This window comes from Corvus moneduloides, chromosome 6, assembly GCF_009650955.1.
Source record: "Corvus moneduloides isolate bCorMon1 chromosome 6, bCorMon1.pri, whole genome shotgun sequence".
Lineage (NCBI taxonomy): Eukaryota > Metazoa > Chordata > Aves > Passeriformes > Corvidae > Corvus > Corvus moneduloides.
Window position 1 is genome coordinate 11,074,756 of NC_045481.1, and position 19,888 is coordinate 11,094,643.

The 19,888-nt window shown below is 36.9% G+C and overlaps 1 long non-coding RNA gene across 3 annotated transcripts in view; it reads left to right on the forward strand.

Annotated features, from left to right (window-relative positions):
• The window catches only part of LOC116445147, a 74,876-nt gene that overhangs the window by 34,550 nt on the left and 20,438 nt on the right, over window positions 1-19,888 (forward strand). The window contains exons 5-7 of one of the 3 annotated variants that reach the window (XR_004240672.1): window positions 8,987-9,066; window positions 11,643-11,795; window positions 14,837-16,370. This is a non-coding gene — a long non-coding RNA (uncharacterized LOC116445147). Of the gene's footprint in view, window positions 1-8,986; window positions 9,067-11,642; window positions 11,796-14,836; window positions 16,371-19,888 lie in introns of those variants that run through there. The other 2 variants (XR_004240673.1, XR_004240671.1) reach the window with 2 other exon arrangements.

Genomic DNA, 19,888 nt, shown 5'->3' on the forward strand with positions numbered 1-19,888 from the left:
GGGTTGGGGTACAGGAACCAATAGGGAGAGTCCGAGGGAGTGGCCAAGGCTAAGGGCAGGGAACGGGGGGAGCATGTGAAATAGGAAAAGCAATGGATCGCCGCACTGAATGACCCTTAAATTGTAAATTATTTTAGAAAAAATATCTTTCCAATATCAAACTACTTCTGGTTTCAATTCCAAAGCAAGTTTAATTTGCATGCAGTGGTGTGGTGTGCCAACATTTCCCGAGTTGGAGGAAACACCGACCATTTATCCATATGCAGAAGCAGTGTGAGGGCTAACTTTGAAACTGATTTGAGGAAGTTGTGTTATGGCCAAAATGGAAAATGCGATTACTTTTGTCAAACATCTGTGGAAATATGAATTAGCATCTCATAAAATGTGTTAAAACGTGTCTTGCAGAGTTTATTACTTTGCTGATTTATATCCTGTTGTACAAGTTATTAGCTCCAGAAATATTTCATGTCTCTGCCTTGCTTGCTCTTTCTCATCTGTCATCTATCGGTGGTCTCTGGTAGTCTTATCTCAAAAAATGTATGTTAGGTAATCTGATAATGCAGTTGGAAGCTTAATCCTGTAGTTGAGTTTAGCTTCTATGGGAAACAACATTGATAAAGAAAAGTGCATTTTCCCAATTGAATTTCCGCTTTTGCAAAGTTTCTGTACCTTGTTTAACATCTTCAACAGACATCTGAAGGACTAACACTTTCTAATTTTTAATATATTTTTAAAAGTGCTTCTATATTTTTTCAATCTTTTTTTTTCTACCAAAGCCATAAATAAAGTATCATGCACATCTGCCTGTCTTTCTCTACCAGAAAAAGCTCTATGCAGAGCTTTCCCACTTTCATTTTTCACTTCATCTTTATTGGCTGAAAATCAAACGCCTTCTTGTTTACTTTGGCAGGCATTTGAAGGTTGTGACTGTGCCCCTCCATTTTCTTTCTTTGTTACATTTACAGTAGTGATCAAAACCATGAAGTTGCCTTTATATGTTTCTTTTCTGTGAATTCCTGTGAAATCACATTGTGGACATAAGTGCTCTTGGCATGTACTGCCAAAATTTAATTATCTGATGCCTGTGTCATATTATCACTTATTCATTTCAGTCTTTTCTTATAATAGGGTCATATTGTGTCTGTAACCACATTTTCATTACTTGTCTTTGACACCTTTCTCTTTCAGCTAAACATCTCTTGAAGTGGCATGGAAAACAATAGTCAAAGTTTCATTGCACCATCACTAACCTTTACACAGTTTATATTGCTTTCCAGCTTTTTTCTCTGCTGTACTCGATTCTCAGTTTGATGACTTTCTGTGTGAATTGTGAGACTCATTTGTTTTCCAAATATATCAGTGGGTTTTGCATCACACTTACGCTAACTACAATGTAATTTATATTTGTCAGATTCAATATTTGAGTTTTGCAGTTTGTCATAATAACAAAAAGAAAGCAAGGATTTTCTGTATCTAGTAATTTCACTATTTGTTTCTTTAAGATTATCACACTTTTGAGCTTCTAGTACACCAAATGGAATATAAAATTTCATATAGATAGATCTGATGAAAATATTTTTATGTGAGAAATATAATTGTCTAAAAATTCTCTAAAAATATTATAAGATACGAGGAATATATTTGTGTTTCATTGTACATGAATATTTTTAGTTGGTTGACATATACTTTTTGTTTTTTTAATGTAATGCTGTTTGCAAGTACTAGGCTCTTTGAGAATTCATTGTGCTACTTAGAATATTGAAAAATGTTATGCTTGCACTCATATTCATGTATTTAATATGCATAAGTACTTGTTACATTATCATATTATGTGAAAAATATATAAGCATATAATATGTATGAGTAATTGAGACAAATTAAGACCTTATAATTACCTCTGGAAAGAATGTACCACTGTTTGTAGAAACTCCTCCTAGAGTTACCTTTTACAAACCTGAATTTGTGGGGAGAGGACTTATATTGCACGTGCACCAAAAATTTTGCTGGCAGCTTTCCTCATCCCCATCCAGCACCACAGAAATGGCTCATTGCCTTAAAGAAATACAAAGGAGCAAATGAAGGGAAAAGTCACTAAATGCCAGAATGAGAACAACCACAAGACTGAAAAAGGATGAAAAATAAAACATTCAAAATTTTGTAATAAACTGGAATTCAGATGGAAGTCAAACTGAAGGAAATAATAAAACAGAAATCAAGACATACAGAATAATGTATACATGTACACTGAGATTTATTCAAAAGCAGTAATTAGTGATCTAAACTTGTAGATTTCTGCCATAAACTCCTATCTGGGAGATTTTGGCCATCTTCCTATGAGAAGGCAAGGTTTTTAGAAAGCATGGAATTCTCACAGCTGAAAAGAGACTTTAATGTTGGCACACAGATGCTCCATTGGCTTCTGAAGCTGTTGATCTAAAAACATTTCTTATTCCAGTAAAAGAATATATGGTAGAGTTGCAGGCTGTGGATCATCTCCACTTTCTCCTGCAAGAGAGAAGACTTCAGGAAACTGAGTTTTTATGGAATGTAGAGCCGTAGAAGAGGGTTCTTCTCCTTGAGTCTGCCAGGGAGAGGAAAAAGAAAATAGTCAATTAGTCTGAAGTTCAATGCCATTAGTTTAATACAGGGGATGTCAAGGATGTTTTCTTTATATTGCCTTTCAGTTATGAAAAGCCAGTTTTGAAAGCATATTAAGTCCTGTCCTAAGATATATTATATGCCTGAAAATCCTACTGACCTCGCTGGAAATTTGTAATCCTGTGTAGGAGGTCAACAAGTTAATTTTTATGAACTCATTGCCTTGTTTTCCTTTGAGGTTGACTCCTGAACTACCCTGTAACAGAGTTCAATGTCTAGAATTTGCCTTTGCAGTCTTGTCTTAGCTTATCCCAGAGCCAACATCTGTGTTCTTCCTTTAAATTCTCATTTGAGGGAAACTGGCTCACTTGGCAGACAGAGTTACTGGGACAAATATAACTGGACCTCAATGTAATTCCCTCATGGGCAGATGTAGGCTGATGTTTTTGCTACTTGTTGTTTGGCAAAAGGTCTTGCAAGGCTCGATTGATTGTTGCTTAGATTATAAAGCATTATAGATTATATACAGTGGAAAACAGTACAAATACATGAAACCTGAAAAATGAAGACTCCATCACGCTTTTGCCTCTGTGATTTTCCATTGGTTTGGGACATAACCATTTGATTTTGGCATTGTACTCATGTTCATGTCAATAAGTAAGATAGCTAAACCTCTTGTGAATTACTGTCTCTTAATCAAGCCCATCATTAAATTGTGTACACAGAAATGGGCCTAGAGACTAGAGCTCCTGCCAAAACCCCAGAAGCCAGAAAAGAACATCAAGATTTTAAAAAACATTCCTGTAAGACATTTACCAATGTTTATGCAAGTCTTAGTCCATCTCTTCCATTGCTGCTTTCAGTTGATTGAGAGCATAAGGTGCTGTGTTTCCTGTAAGTCACGGGAAGCCTCTGGAGAAGCAGATAGGAGTGATGCCTTTTTTCACTTTGATGTCATATGATCTTAAATTTCCTCAAGGGTTCTCTTGGATCCCCCTCTGGAGTTTTGCAGTCGGGAAAACCCTGATTAAGCAAGGCTCCTGTTTGTTTTAATAGCCTCAGATTTCACTCCACGAGTGCCACAGCATGTTTGGAGTGCCCGTGGACGTTAATTTTAAATTGTCATCTGAAGTGTGTTTACTGCATGCTCATAGACTGAAATGTGTTTATTGTTATGCACATAGAATGTGCATCGTTATATAAATGTTTAATGTATGTATAAGCTTATATTATTTTTTTCTTGTTGCCTTTCCTTGTTGCTAAGAATCGCTCAGTCTAATTTGTGTGTATATTGTAAAATACACGCGAACAAACACATCATATTAGTGGTATAAGCACAAACCTAATGGAAGCACCCTCTTCATGGTCTGGATCTACCAGATATTTACTATCACACAGTCATTAGGTTTCAAACAGACAATGTGTGTATTAGCTGCACATAGAAATATACCATCAGCTGTAAGGGTCTTACATTGAAAATCAGGTCTCTAATCTTACTTTTTCTGCATTTCCAGGTTTTTTTATTTCCCCCTCTAATTTGAGCAAAGTTTGAAATTAAATTGTTGTCTTTGAAATTAAATAAATTGCAGAAAATAGTAATTAGGCATGATTCTTCTTTTTAACTCTTGTATAAAATTTGAACCTATAATCAGCAGTGGCGAGGGCCAAAAACAATAGCTCAGGAGTTAAACTGACCTGAAGTGCATTCTTTTTACTGACTTATGTATCTTTCTTGAAGGAAAAAACCCAACCAAACAAAGCTCAACAAACAATCCACACAATTGGTGCACAGATGGTACAGAGCAGAACCAGATTCCTCTGCAGAACTGTAAAGCTTTCATCCCATGCAGTTTCTACACCGATACAGATTTTACCCATCCATCTGAGCTGTTAAGTTTTTGTGCACTGAGTGTGAGACTCATAGATTTGGCTCCAGCATCCACTCACCCCCACAGAACGGGGTATGTCTTACAGACTTTCCTAGCTGGGTGCCAGAAGCTGTCTCCTGCTGCATGACCTGATATACCAGCTGCAGGTGGTTGGCAGCTCCTCTCATCCTGTCTCCCAGTGTGCTTCTCTGCCCAGTGGGACAGTCTGCTGGGCTACATGTCCACCAGCTCTTTCCCAGGTGTGGGGCTCTAAGGAACCTGCTTCCAGGTGTGTTTCCTGGCTGCAGCACAGGGGCTTTGGCCTCTTCCCCACCATGAACCCCAACACACAGATATGTCTCCTGCACAGGACCAATCCACAGTTTTGTCTTGTTCCTTGGAAAAGAAGAAACATGAGAGGACTGAGCCATTTGTAAATGAAGTTATGCAAAGCTACAGTCAATTTTGTTTGCCAGAGTTTGAGGATTTGAAAAATTTGTTCGCATATTTCTTCCAGCCTGTATCAAGTATTCTGGAAAGTCATCTGCCTCTTCAAACATCTTTTTGGTCCTCTGTTGTATCTGGATAAATGCATCAGAGGACTGCTGGTTTAGTGGACTTCTACTTTTATACTAATAATGCACTAAATTGTTGTTATTTCCCAGACAACAAAAATAAATATTTCACTTGTTGTTCTATAACTTATTCCACTCCTGTGGCTTCTTAAATTTTTGCTTATTTCAGATCTGGCTCAGCCATATTTCATCAGGCAAAGCTGCCACCAAAGCTTGATGGGAGATTTGTCCAAGTAAAGTCTTTAAGATTTGACATGTACTATTTTGCTCTTTGTGCTGTTACTGTCTTTCACTTGATTTGGAACGTAGATAATTATATTCTAGATGTAAAACAACAACTTTTTTAAAATTTTTTTTTTTATAAATAAGATATTTGTTTTACTACCCAATGCCTGGAAACACCTTCAAAGAGGTGATTTTAGTATCTTATAATTTTCTGTACACCATAAATAGTTACTTGGAATGTGCTTCTAGTTGTCTGCCCTAAAAGGAAAAAAATACTGACCAAAAGAATTTAAAGTGCTTAAGAGTTTTAACCACAAAGGATACACAGAGAGGCTAGAATGGCACATGGTGCTGAGCCTGTCAGATTCTTAAAATACCAACAATTTGGTGGTCTATAATCCTGTCACTCTTTTCATGTATCTGAAAAAAAATGCTTAACATCCTCGTTAATTGCAACTATAGCTTTCAGACAAGAGATTTGATTTTTCCAGTATCAATGTTATAAAATCAGGGAGGATTTAGAGTAAGAGCATAGGGTTCTACTTTCTAAAAAACCTACCGAAGCTTTATAAAAAGATTTTGCAAAGCAGTTTACTCAGAAGGGTTCTCTTGTGTATCATGTTATCCACAATTTCTCTTTTCCCATCTTAATTGTAGAACTTTCTTTACAATCTTCGTGTTTTAAAATCCATGTGCCCCTTTTTCTTCCTGCCTGTGAGAATTGAATTAATACTTTCTTTGTGATTTCATTCCATCAAACTTTTTATGATGTCACAAAAGATTAGATTCAGAGAAAACCTGAGAACTGATGGAAATTAGTGCTCAGGATTCTACAAGATTGAGCCCACTGAAAGAATTGCAGTCATGTTGAGGCATGATTTTCTAGCAAAAGCCAATAAGCTTTAGATGTGAAGTGGTCCAAGAATATATGAAGCATAAGGATGAATATTTCAAAATAAAATGTTTTCCAACATTTTCTCTGAAGGGTCAGATATACAATTCCAAAAAAAATAATGATTCTTGTTTGAAAATCTAAGAATAGAAAGATTTTAAACCAGAAATGATGGTACTAAATAGCATATAATCTACAGTGTATGAACCTAAAGACATTCTAGAATAAACTGGAGCTTTGTCATCATTATCGCAATAATATTATAATTATTTATTCCAATATATTTATTCAAAGATTTCTGCTTGTCTTCACCCTTTTCTTATCTATGTCTTACAAGAAAAATGATATAGAACCAATATGGCCAATGAAGCAATAAATTGCAGTACCTCATGAATATTATTTGTTGAGCCACACATGGTTTGTGTTGCAGTTTGGGCTTGGGGGATTTGTCTGTGTTTTTTGGTGAGAAATAAAATTTTCCTCTCCTCAGCAGCAACAGTAGTAACAGAGCAGAAAGGATCAAGCCATTCTGAACTTCAGTAGGTGCATTAGTCAGCCTGCCAGAGTCTTTCAATATGACAAATCTATTCTTTATACAAACCATTCTTAGGCTCTTGCACTGAATAAGTGGAGCCAGAATAGGTGCTTTCTTTTCAGACCAGTTGCGGGGAAGCTACCTTTATCATCTTCTGCTATCTAGCATGTGCTTACAGATGTCCTTATCCACTTCTCAGCAATGAAATTGTAGGAAATAATTGTTGAGAATAGGAATCCTGAGAATTTATAGCGTGCATGTTGAATCTATTTGATCTTGACAATCAGGTCAGACCTTCGTTTCACTGAGGTGTATGTATATCCTTGAAACATTTTCTCCATCTGACAGCAGCAAGGTGTACAGGAGAATGAAAGTGGGTGTCCTTCCACCAAAGGAGGGCATCCTTGTGTTAGCACAGGACGTTTGTGTATAATGGGAAATATGGAATCTTGAAAGGCTCTGTTGACCTTCATCACTAAAATGGGAAGATGACCACATCACAGATGTGACAGTTGTGTCATACTGAAGTCTGACCATGGATTCCTATATGCAAACTATGTGTGCATTTGATCTTTGTAGATACTAGCAGACTTGTATCTGGAAAAACAGCTGAGAAAATAGCGGTGTCTCAAATGGGACAACTACCTTTGGTGATGTGCTTTTATTTGATGCTTGGCACATTTTAAATTCCATACAAAACAACCTGCCTGCAGGTTGTGATGTGATATCCCTGCTACTTCTACTCTCTAACTGGATGGAATGGGTTCTCTTATCTCTTCTATTCTGTCTTCCTTTCTAGACTAATAAGGTTTTAGAAAAGGTACAGTCTTGTAACAATGTTCATAAGCTCTTGTCACGTATCATATATTACACAAAGTCTCTTAGGTATTCTTTGATTTCCAGGTTTTCCAAACATCTCTCCCCCAGCTAGTTTTTGAATGATGATTTCTTTCAACTTGCGTTTTTCCGGAATGAATCTCATTTTGGGTGATATCCAAAGCCCATTGAGGTCAGAAGAATGTCTCCTATTGACTTTAGTGAGCTTTGGATTTGTTCCTTTATTTCCTATTTCCAGAAGCCAAATTCTGCACACCTTATTGTTTTAATAGGAATTTTGTATCAGCAGGGCAAGCAGTGTTGGCTTCCACAGTCTGATATTTTCAGACTCCTTTGCAATGTATTTCACTCTTTTCCCTAACATTTGTAATGGTACAACATAATTTACAAATATAAGTGCTGTTTATCTGTCACCATGGATAGCTAATGGAAATCTTAAGTAATACTGAGTGAATTCTATTGCATTTGGTACCACCTCTTTCCAAACTTGATATATGTTCTTCCATTACCTTTTGCTTTGGTCTTTTAATTACTTTGCAGTTCATAAGGCTTTGTAATGGTTTGGGAAAATGTGAATCATTTGTGGGTAAAGTTTTGAAAGGCACTGTAATCAGATATGAAGTCCAGCTACAGGTTATATTCTACATATAACAACTCTTGCCCAGATTCAGGAAAGTACTTTAACATGTGCTCAAGTCTATCCCTGTTAAGACATGCAACTAGATTCTTAAATATAATTGTATAAGTGAGACTTTGATCTCAATAAAAGTTAAGGGAAACTTTATCTTCATTCCTGAATAGGGAGTTTTTTCAAACAGCGTCTTTTATATATTATCAGTTCTCTTAGATGGAAAATTCCAAACTGTTCTAAAAAGAATATTCATCACTGCATTATGGTTATCTCTGAAATGAGTGTTCTATACATCTTGCCCAGGATTTGTCATTTATATTTAAAACTGGAGCGAGTTAAGTGGAGGGCCACCAAGATAATCAGGGATTGAAGGATTTGCCTCAGGAGGAGAAGCTGAGGCTTGTTCAACATGGAGAAGATATGGGTTTTGGGGGACCTTGGAGGATGGAGCCAGTGCTGCCTGATGGGATGATTACAGATAATAGGCAGAAGTTGAAACAATACAAGGCCAGGCTGGATTTAAGGAAAAACTTTTTTACAGTTTGGTCAGTCAAGAACAGATCAGAATCTCAGCAATCAGAACAGATTGCTCAGAGAAGCTGTGCAGTCCTTGAAGATTTTCAAGACCAAGCTGCATACAAAGAAGTTGGTCAGATCTCACAGCTGACCCTGCTTTCAGCTGGAGGCTGGACTGGATGAACTTCGTAGGTGCCTTCCAACCTGAATTATCCTGTGATCTTTTGATCCTGTTAGTTTTCTACTTTGCTTATGGTTCTAGTCTGCTCTTGGTCTCTCTTTGGGTCCATACATTTTTTTTCTTAATAGCATGTATCCAATTGCTTTTCTGGAAGGAGAAGAGATACTGGAAAGCAAGTACTGGAATTCCTTGGACTTCCTTTTGAAAGGTATTAACCCTATTTCTCTCTTTGGAATTTCTTTCATTTCTCAGTACCTGCTCCTCTTGGTATACCAATTTAATTGTCAGCGGTTCAAAAATTATCTAGATAATTCTTCTATGATCTGTGGATGCATATGTCCTCCTTCCAGTCTGTATTTTTTCCTAGCTGTTTTATTAAGTACTTGTTATAAATAAATGTACCAAAAGGATTCTGCTTCTCTAGTTGCTCAGGCATATTTTCCTTAATTTTCTTGTTAAAGATTATTTTTTAAATTGTTCCCTTATTTTTCCATTTTTCCTCTTTAATGTTTTGTCAGTTTGAGTGATATTTCACAGAATCACAGAATCACAGATCCCAGAATGGTTGGGGTTGGAAGGAACCTCTGGAGGTCATCTGGTCCCACCCCCTTTCTCCAGCAGGGCCACAGTGGAGACAGTTGCCCAGGTTCATGTCCAAATGACTTTTGATTATGTTCATGCGTGGAGACTCCACAACTCCCCTGGGAAACCTGTGCCATCACCCAGTCATCCTCATAGGAAAAAAGGTTTCCTGATGTTTAGATGAAAACTCCCAGGTTTCAGCTGATGCCCATTGCCTCTTGTCCTGTTCATTGGGCACCACTAAAAACCTGTACACCTTCAGGTATTTATTTACACTAGGAACCTTCTTTACTCCAGGTTATACAGTCATCTCTGGGCATTTTTTAGTGCATGGAGTTATTTTACGATGCTTTAATTTCATACGTAACAGAGAGCCTGCAAGAGTAAAGACCAGCAACTGAAGAAATCTCAAAACAGGTAGTTAATACAAACTATTCATATGCCTAGAGCTTTAGTTGGGCTGTATGTAGAATTACAGATTGACTGAGCAGACGAAGCCAATTTTTTCAGACCATGGTTCAGTGCTTTACTACCAAAAACTTTAAAATTAATATAAATTCCTCTATTAAAATTAGGTGGGTTTTTTTTTCCTGTATTTTTCCTCATCTTTCAGTAAAAGTTTTAGTTTCAGCCTAGCTTTGTCTGCAGCAGGACACTTCTGCTTTGTTTTAGTTTCCCCTACAAGCGCACAAACCTCTTGAAAGATGGTTCAGGGAACATTAATCAACAGGGACATACTCTACCCAGAAAAGATAATCTGTGAAGAGGTAGTACTAGACAGGTATTGTTTCTACACAGAAGTTACTCAACTCATGGCATGTAATGGACAGACAGACCCTGATTTGGTAAGTGAATGACCTTGTTTCTTTGTCAAAAAAAAATTATAATTTGTAAAATAAAGTCATCCTAAGTGGGAACAAGAAAGACAATTTCTTGAATATCTCCTGGGGAAAAAAGAGAGATACAATTTAAATCTACTTTGGGTAGTTTGAATTGTAGTGTTTGGTTAAATTAAAGACATTCAATTTAAACATCTGCAATTTTTTATAATGTGAAAATTTGAACCTTTCTTTTCCAGATATGTCTGATTGAAATATATCTACATTTTAAAAGTTTTTTCCACTTTCCCAAGAAATGCATAAAGTTAATTTAATTTCTTTTAAGAAGGGGTTCATTGAAAATGGCAGTTTTCTGGTAGAGAATTGTCTGACGTACTTTTAGCATTTTGTGTAAATAATTTAACTGAAATATCTCAGTTTTCATTCTATAAGAGTGTTTATAAGGATAATTAGTTTGTATTTCTGAAACACTTAAAGACAAAGATTTCTCTCCAAATGGAATTATAAAAAATACTCTGGTAGTCTAAAAGACATCAATGAAATTCAAAGGCACTGTCAGGAATACCCTGAATCATGGATATAAATTAACAGTTGGTTTAATTAAGTAACTAAAATCTCTGTGGACTTTGTTGTTCAGAGTTATATCAGGCAGGAATTATGTACAAAAATGTGTACACACCTTGTCTTTTCCTACTTAGGAATGGCATTTAATTTCATCTGTCACTTTACCATCAAGTCATTTGGGACTGTGAGGTACTTCTATACTCTGCCTCACACAGCTTTAGTTTTGACTCTCCTGGGCAATTTCGGATCATCAGCAGAAGATATAAAGTTTGTATTTGTGTTTGAGGTTGCTCAGGAGCAGGCTGAACAGCAGAAATTCCATCAGAGACCTGTTAACACCTTGCGAGCAACTTCTTCCCTTCTGACAATTGGCTGCTCATTCCTTCTTTTCCTTCCTAACTTGAAAAAAAATCTAATAATGCTCAAGAGGACCATTGCTTTTGTGCCGTGGTAGCTTCTTTCTTTTAAAGGCCTGTGAATTTTCCCAAAGCTCCATGGAAATCCATGACATATGCACCAGAGTATCCAAGTATAGAATTACCACACTGCAGTTACCAGATCATCTTATCCATGTGCTCCTTTGGACAAGCCTAACACATTTTTGAGACATGACCTCCATCTGCAAATCTGCATCGATTCTTTCCCATTTAAAATCTCTGTCACAGCTGTAACTCCCATCATATTGCCATACACTAGGGTAGATTTGTTAAAATTGCAGTCTTTGTCTTCTAAGATATTTGGATACTTACTCCTTGATTCCTCCAAGTATTACATTGCTTCTTCTTTTTTTTTTTCATAGAAAAAGACGGTAAAAGTGAACAAAATACCACTTATTTTTTCTGACTAAATCATTAGCACCAGAGAGTTCATTAAAGAATGCTTATAATGAAAACCAGATTCCAGAATTGTATTTTATGCAAGGAAAACAAAACAAAATGAAGAATTGTTTAAGGTAAGGTCCTGAATTTGTACTAATTAGTTACTAACCTGTAACTAATTAAATATTATTTTCTTTGTGAGATCTCTGATATTCTTTTCTGTGTTTTGATTTTCAGATACATGTGTAGGCAACTTTTATAAAAAGCAAATTAATCTAGGCTTTGGCTCTCACTCAGCTATGTCTGGCATACACACATCTGAGATCTATAATAGAAGAGACTGTTTTAGAGACATGCACATTCACATCAGTATCATGTTTCTAAATTTCACAACAATCTTCATTTTCAGGCCTTCATATCTTGTATGTGCTAGATTTCCCTGTTGTGTCACTTGGGTTTTCTGCCTGTGGAGCACTGAGTAAAGCATCAGTAAATTCAGATGGAAATTGCCTGTGCTCTTGAGCTTTTCTGCTGTTGAAAGCGTAGCTTTAAACTTACAGAAATGGTATAACTGCTGCCTGTTTCTAATTATTCCTGAAAAGCCAGTAAGAGGTAGTAGGAAGGGCCACTCAGGAGAATGATTCAGAGTGACCTGGAAGCTTTAGCTATTGTTCTTGGACTGATGACGTTCTCCTTGCTAAGCCTGACATCCGCTGCCCAGACCAAAGGTTGTTCGTGTGTCTGTTGCATCCTGTTCTGCCCAAGGCCCAAAATCACACTGAGGGGGGGTTCAGAGATGGTGAGGATAGTATTTTTCTTAGAAGTAATAAAAATAAGGAAACAGAAGGGGCTTAAGGATGTGTTCTATTGGTAACAACATCTGTGAAAAATTGAAATCTCTGCAGCTCATCAATGACATCAGCAGTTACCAAATATTTGAACCCATCACTGCTTCACTCTTATGACAAATGTTCAAAACTGGATGCTTGTATTTAAATAGGCTCCTGAATTTAAAATGATAATGAGTTTTTCAGATAGTGTGATGTTTAGCTGAGTTGTACCTCCTACCCATTCATTGAGATTTGTGGATATCCATCACTGAGAATTAACAACTTTACTGACACTAGGGCGACTACATACAGATTTAAAAGTTTAACATTAGGCTAATAAATGTGTTAATATTTTCACCTATTTTCTAGAAAGTTTTATTTTTTTATCTTAAAAACACCCACAGTGAGTAAAGCAATTTTTAAATGTCTTGGCCTGGTAGTTACAGCATCTTAGAATCATAGAATATTTTGGGTTAGAAGGGACCTTAAAGATCATCAAGATCCAATCTCCCTGCCACTTTCCACTAAACCGCATTGCTCCAAGCACCATCCAGTCTGGTCTTGAACACTTCAGGAATGAGGCATCCACAACTTCTCTGGGCAGCCTGTTCCTGTGTCTCACTACCCTCTGGGTAAAGGATATCTTCCTTATATCTAATCTCTCCTCTTTTAGTTTAAAACCATTCCACCTTGTCCTGTCGCTACCTGTCTGTGTAAAAAGTTGCACTCCCTCTTTTTAATAAGCCCTCTTTAGGTACTGGAAGGCCACAATGAATTCTTCCTGGAGTCTTCTCTTCTTCAGGCTGAACAACCCCAACTCTCTCAGCCTGTCTCTGTAGGAGAGGTGCTCCAGCCCTCTGATCCTTTTCATGGCCCTCTTCTTCACTCACTCTTAACAGGTCCATGTATTTCTTGTGTAGAGGACCCCAGAGCTGGATGCAGAACTCCAGGTGGGATCTCATGTGGGCAGGGTAGAGGGGCAGAACCACCTCCCTTGACCTGCTGCCCACACTGCTTTGGATGCAGCCCAGGAGTAAAAACATACTCCAAAAGTTTAGTATTGATACAATCAAAAAAACAAAAAAAAATGGTGAAGATTTCTTAAAGACACGCAGAGTAGAAGCAAAATCCTACCAAAATGAAAAGCAAGTTTATTGCTTTTCCACACTTGCTGGTAAGAGGCAGTGAGAGAGAAAAGCCCTATATGAGCTGGCTGTAAAATGAGCAGTTTCAGTATGATTGTGTTTTATTTTATGTAGACAAGCAAATACATGAACAAGTGTGCATAAAATCCTTCATCTAACTTTGATTCTTGAGGAGTCTTCATCACTTGTAGCTTCCTGGCTGACTGCATTAATGCTACTATTTAATATGGATTGGATTCTTTTCTATTTCGTTTAACACTGTTCTCGCCTTTTCTTAAGTAAATCTCACTCATCCTACCTCCATTTCTCAATGATGTGTTTATTTTCACAGTTCTCTCAACCATCTCTTGCACAGGCAAACTCACTGACCATTTTTGAGTAACTTTTGAGACCCAAGTATGTACTTTCTTCACATGATCAGCTGGTAATTTAGAATCTAGGTCTCTTCATCCTCTTATTTCCTGGCAGCTTTGTCTAAAAACTATCATGGGGGCAGCCAGTCATTCTCAAGTGCTTCGTGCAAAAGCTGATCTCTACAGAACTCAGATAATCTTTGTCTTTAGGGATCTTCTTTATTGAATGCCCATTGTCCAGTGTTATGTGCTTACCTTAAGGTATATTTATTCAGTGTGTCACATGAGCATCTGCACAGCAGATAACAGCAATTTGTGGAACTTCAGTCCTAATCTGCAAATAACTCTTTTGTAATACAAGCTGCCTCATCCCTTGTGCTCAAAAAAGAGGAGCAAACATTGAAACATACAATGAAAATGAACTGATAACTTTACTATAGCTTAGTAACTTGGATTCCTTTTTCTAATTAAAATAGAAAGTTCTTCAACAGTAGAATAAAGATTCATGTTTTTCTTATCAGGGATAGTATTTACAACTAAAACTCCTGAAGATAACCATCTCCTGTGTTAAAATGCTTTTTTTGAAGTCAATGCCAAAAGCAGGCATAAGTTGTCCCCTTCCTATGTTCACTGTTGTACCAGTGATTTCTGTGCTGCCTCTGACATACCAGACACATGGCACTGCTGGTATTCAGATAAGATGAATTATGGCTTAGACCTGATATTTCTTTGTTAGTTTTACAGTATAGCATATAATTTTTTTAAAAATATAAACCCTAATAAAAGTCTCACATAAAGAAAGCTCTCAAATGGTCATAGGCTTAATGTCCCTCCATCCTTTTTACAGGAAGAAAAATGACTAAAACTTGAAGTCAGACTCTGGCATGCTTGAATACCATATGCCTGCACTATTGAGAGACTGGAGCAGAGTATCTGGAGAAAGATGAGAGAGTGTGGGTGGCAATAGAAAAAACAACCACGACTGTAAGTTAGCAAGATAATATCCTTACTTTCTTCTGTGGGTCTCAAGAGTGATTAAAAAAACATTGGTGTTTTAAAAATATTGCTGAGGACTACAGTGTGACTCATAATGCTTCAGAGAATGGAATTCTTGGAAGTTCCACTGTAATGCCAGATTTTAGAATGGAGGGCAGCAGAGCTGCAGAGAAGTAACATGAGGCTATGTTGATGGAGAAAGAACATCTCTAATGAAATTCAAGTGAGAGAGAAAGAAAGGGAAAAGAATGGGCCTGGGGACATACGACAAGACAATTACTTATACTGAGAACTGTTGCTTGCACTGATGGGAATGTTTCACTGCTTTTTGAGGTTTTATTGGCCAGCACGCCTGCCTACACGACAGTTTGTCATATGCACAGCAGGGGAAGATAAGTAATGTTGACCAATCAGACAATGAAAGCAATTACAAGCGAGTCCAAAAGTCCATCCTAGAGCTGACCTAAAAGTTTTGGATAAAACTTTTCTTCTTTCCTTCTTTTTATTTTCCTTTATTCTTTTGGGGTTTTCTTTGGGATTTTTGGGGTTTTGTTTGGAGTGTGTGTGAATTTCTGGTAAATTCAGTGTTTTTGTGAGGGAATGTATTGGCTAAATGTTGGGAAGCTTTCTCAAGTCAGAATAACCTTTCTGGTCAGAATAAAATAAAGAAGAATGTTTGTCATCTGGAATTAAATAGTAGCCTCACTGTTATGGCATGTACCTGATATTTTGCTTGATACTGTAACACAGCTGTTTTATATCCTCAGTAAGTAGCTTTGCTAGGAAAGTGAACAGTCCAACCATTCCCCACAAGTGCTGATCAGTACCTCTTCTCTTAAAGTTCCAAGAAAATGGTTTGTGTATTTCACAGGCTATGACACTGTCCAGGTTATGGAATTTCCAGGTTCAGATCCATGGACATGGGCTGGGCTTGTACCAAAAAGTCCTCCTTTAAGTAAGTGTCCTCACTATCTGACAGCTGAGGTAGGATTGAATTCTCCCTATTGCTTATACTGGAAGCCGAAATGCTAAAATCTAGACTTTTTAATTATTATTTTTAGGTGCATTCTTATTATCTAGGTCTTTCCTATAAACTCTAGTTTGTGCATATTATTAAATAAAAGATGTTGGTTCAGAGTTCTGAAATGTGTCAATGGCTTAAAGATGGATAATTCTGCTGTCTGGATAGAAACTTTGTATATCTTGTAAACATTTAATGATTATTTGTCTGATAATTTGCATCTAAGAAATGCAATTACTTGATATTTGGTATTTCCTCTCTGAAAAAAGAAAGCCATATAATCAGCAGGGGAGCAAATATGACACCGTTCATGTAAGTGATGGTTCTATATCACAGCTGAATAAATATCCTATGTGAACAAATAGTTGATACATTCTTGGGTGAAATTTCTTCATGGAATTTGATCGATGAAGTGTGTGGATAAATTAACTGATCATAACCAGTTCCTGAGCAATTCATGAACAGGAAGAAACACTGCAGAAGAGGGAATTTGAATAATGTGTGTTTTGTTTCATTTGAATAACAGGAAAATGTATATTTTTGAGTTGGCCAAAATGGAAAATGAAATCTTAATTTTTTTTTCCTGGAAAATTTAATCTAGTTACATTTAGAAATGAAACGTCTTAAATGAAAAAGGTGGTCTATTATGAAAATGAGCACAGGGTTTTTTTGTTTTACTTTTAGTGTTTTTATGGTATAATGAATTCTTAGTGGACTAATTTTGCAGTTTTCAGATGGATGACACATGGATTTTAACCAGGTTGAAATGGCAATTGTGTAGATTAAAAATTTGATTAAAAATTTGTCCAGTTTTCCTGGGCTTACAATCTACCACTTCCTTATTTCCCAAAGCAGCGAATTGAGAAATATTTATTCATTATGGGATTAATGCAACTAATTTTCTCTCATATTGCCTGTCATCCAGTAAATTTCATAATATGTGACCACAGCCAGGCTATTATGATCTCAGAGTCAGCAGTACAATCTACAATGCATGATGATAGCAGGTTCTCAGATAAACAGGACTTTGGACATAATGAAAAAATGCACCAAAAATTTGAGTAAACAGCAGCAAGTCAATCTGCATCTTCTCAGTTTGTGTAGGAGATAAGTTGGAGCTGGGAAACATTTTCTGTTATGTGCATTAATGGATGTACAACTCATCCAATCACTCGGGAGCTAATACTGCACTTTTCCGTTCTATGCATAAAAAATGTCGTGCCAAATGACTCTGAGTGGTATCCATAATGATGAATTTACAGCCATCAGTAAGGAGACTTCTTCGATTGCCTGCATTAAAGCAGCAGATGATTATGATCCCATCCAGTGATGCTTTTCCTTGGCCTTATTAAAAAAGAACAGCATACAAGGCAATCATACCCTTGGGTGTCTTTTGACTTACTCAAAAGTATGACTTAAGTGTTGATTTCTTTTCTGAAAAAGCCCAAATTCCATTTTGCAATGATGACACATCCATCGTCTAAAAACAAATGACATGGGAATTGCAATGAATGCCCTGATTGCTCACCTGGTAGCAAAAATAGCACCAGGTTTCAGAGACAATGTTTATCTGTGCATGTCTGTCACTGCTGTGCATGGGAATAGATAATCCTCTCCCTCTTCTCATTGTCCCACAGTTTGGCCCTTGTCTCACACATTTGTAATACAGTGCTGCAGTCTCTCAGAGACCTCAGTGGCTTCTTTCCCACCATCTGGCCCTTGAACCACTGTCTTACTTCATTGAGCAAGAGGGGCTTGACAGATCTAGGAATGAGCTGTGAGACAGTGTTCAATAACTGAAAAGATAGAATAAAGTCTGATTTTCCTTTTTGTCAAGTCTCTTTTCTTGGGATTAGATTTATTAACAAAACAGAAGGTTCCAAAGTGATTTAATATTGGCACAGAATATGTGGTAAAAGGAAAAGGAGATATTTCCAGCTTCAAGCAGTGTCTGCAGGAAGTGCTAATATACATCTCTCTGGGTAGCTTCCTATCCAGCCTTAGAAAACAGATGTATTTCTATGGTACATATCAGTTTGTTTCAGTTCTACTGGTAAATCACTATGGAGTTCCTCCACACCTGTCTTTGTGTTCATGACAATGCAGTAGAAGAGTTTTACTCAGTCAGTAAAAAAAATACAAAATGCAAGGTCCATGACATTTCTTCCTCAATCTGCTCTTTTTTCTTCCATTCTGTCCCTCCCAGTAGATAACTTCCGGAATGTATAATGGCTGAATGAATCAACTGAAGACATCTCATGGGAATAGGAGAGGTCTTGCCAGTCAGTTCTGGGGAACAGTTCCAAATTCTTCTGTTGCATATGCTTACCATACCTTTGCTCTAATCAGGTAGATAGAACAGTTGACTCCTTTTGATGTCATGGTAGTTTATTTTGTAACAGATACTTCTGTCAGCTAAACACTGTCAGAGACAGATGTGCATGACCATCAAAAAAATTAGAGCCCAACATAATCATTCCAGTGGCATGTGCTCTAGAGAAGGCAATATACAGTTAAAAGGAAAAAAAAGATTAAATGAAATAGAGGGAACTAGACAACCGAGTTTCATTTAATCTCTTCAATTTCCCCAGAACTGTTCCTTATTCACCAACACACACACAATGGACGTGTTTCACTTCTGAGTGAGAAGAAATAGAAATTAACTTGGTCATTTAAAAATTTTTTTTGTATATTTATGACTTCTTGGAATAACTATTTCATTCCATAAAATGCACAAGTCCCTGCCTCTCCCTTTCCAATGTTCCAAAACCACTCTGGGCTAATTTTGATCTCTGCAATTGTATGTGTCTGTGTTAGTGGCACAGTATGTTCTCTGTGTCCACGTGCTGCAAATCTCATTGACAGCAGCCTTGCGCCCTATTCTTTCCTGATTATCCTTCATCACAACTGGAAAGTGATCAAATAAACAGTATTTTTTCTTGCATGGAATTGTGCAACTTTCAGAATTTCTTCAGCTCAGTGTCATAGTTTTTTTAAGAATCACTTCCATTACAAGAGTTATTGTAAGTCATAACATATACATAAATTTTTATTTTTAACTTAATAAAATGTATTTTTAATAAACATATATTTTAAATTTTATCCAGATGTTATGAAATTATTTTTTTTTCTTAGAAATTATTCTCGCTATCAGGTCTTTGGCACTAAAGATACCTTTGGCATAATTATGCCTACAAAGTTATATGAACTTAGAGAAAGCTCTGGAAGATGTTTAGATGCAAAATTTTTTGAATTTATGATACTTGAAGTGAGGTTCTGTGCAGTGACACCTCATTTAATTTCTGTAATGTGGTACATAATTTGAGGAATTATGCCTGATAACCTCTAGTGATTAAATGAATATACTGAATTTTATCCACTGCGAGGGATGGACTGGGATTAGCTCAGTTGGTTAGAGCATGGTACTAGTAATGCCAGGGTTGTACGTTTCATCCCCATATAGGCCATTCACATGCATTGAACTCAACAATCCTTGTGGGTCCCTTCCAGCACAGAATATGCTGTGATTCTGAATGTATATCCTGACTGACTCTTCAGGCAAGAAAAGCAAGACAGAAGAAAAGTAGAAATATGACCCTAAAAATCCAGCCTGGGCTGCCTTGGAATGGAATGTGAAAATCTGGTCACATGCAGACTGCTCAAGCACTAGTTGTTCATAAACCTAAGATGATGAGAGAGAGAAGATGGCCATAAAAGAATGAAAGTTTTACCATGATTCTTACCATCATTACCGTCACCTACTGAAAGCCCTCATTGCTAGGAGTATCAGTAAAATCTAAATCTGTTAATAATTTTTCATAATGCCCATTACTTTATAAGGGATAATGGAACGCTATTCTGCTCGGGACCATGTTCCAGTTC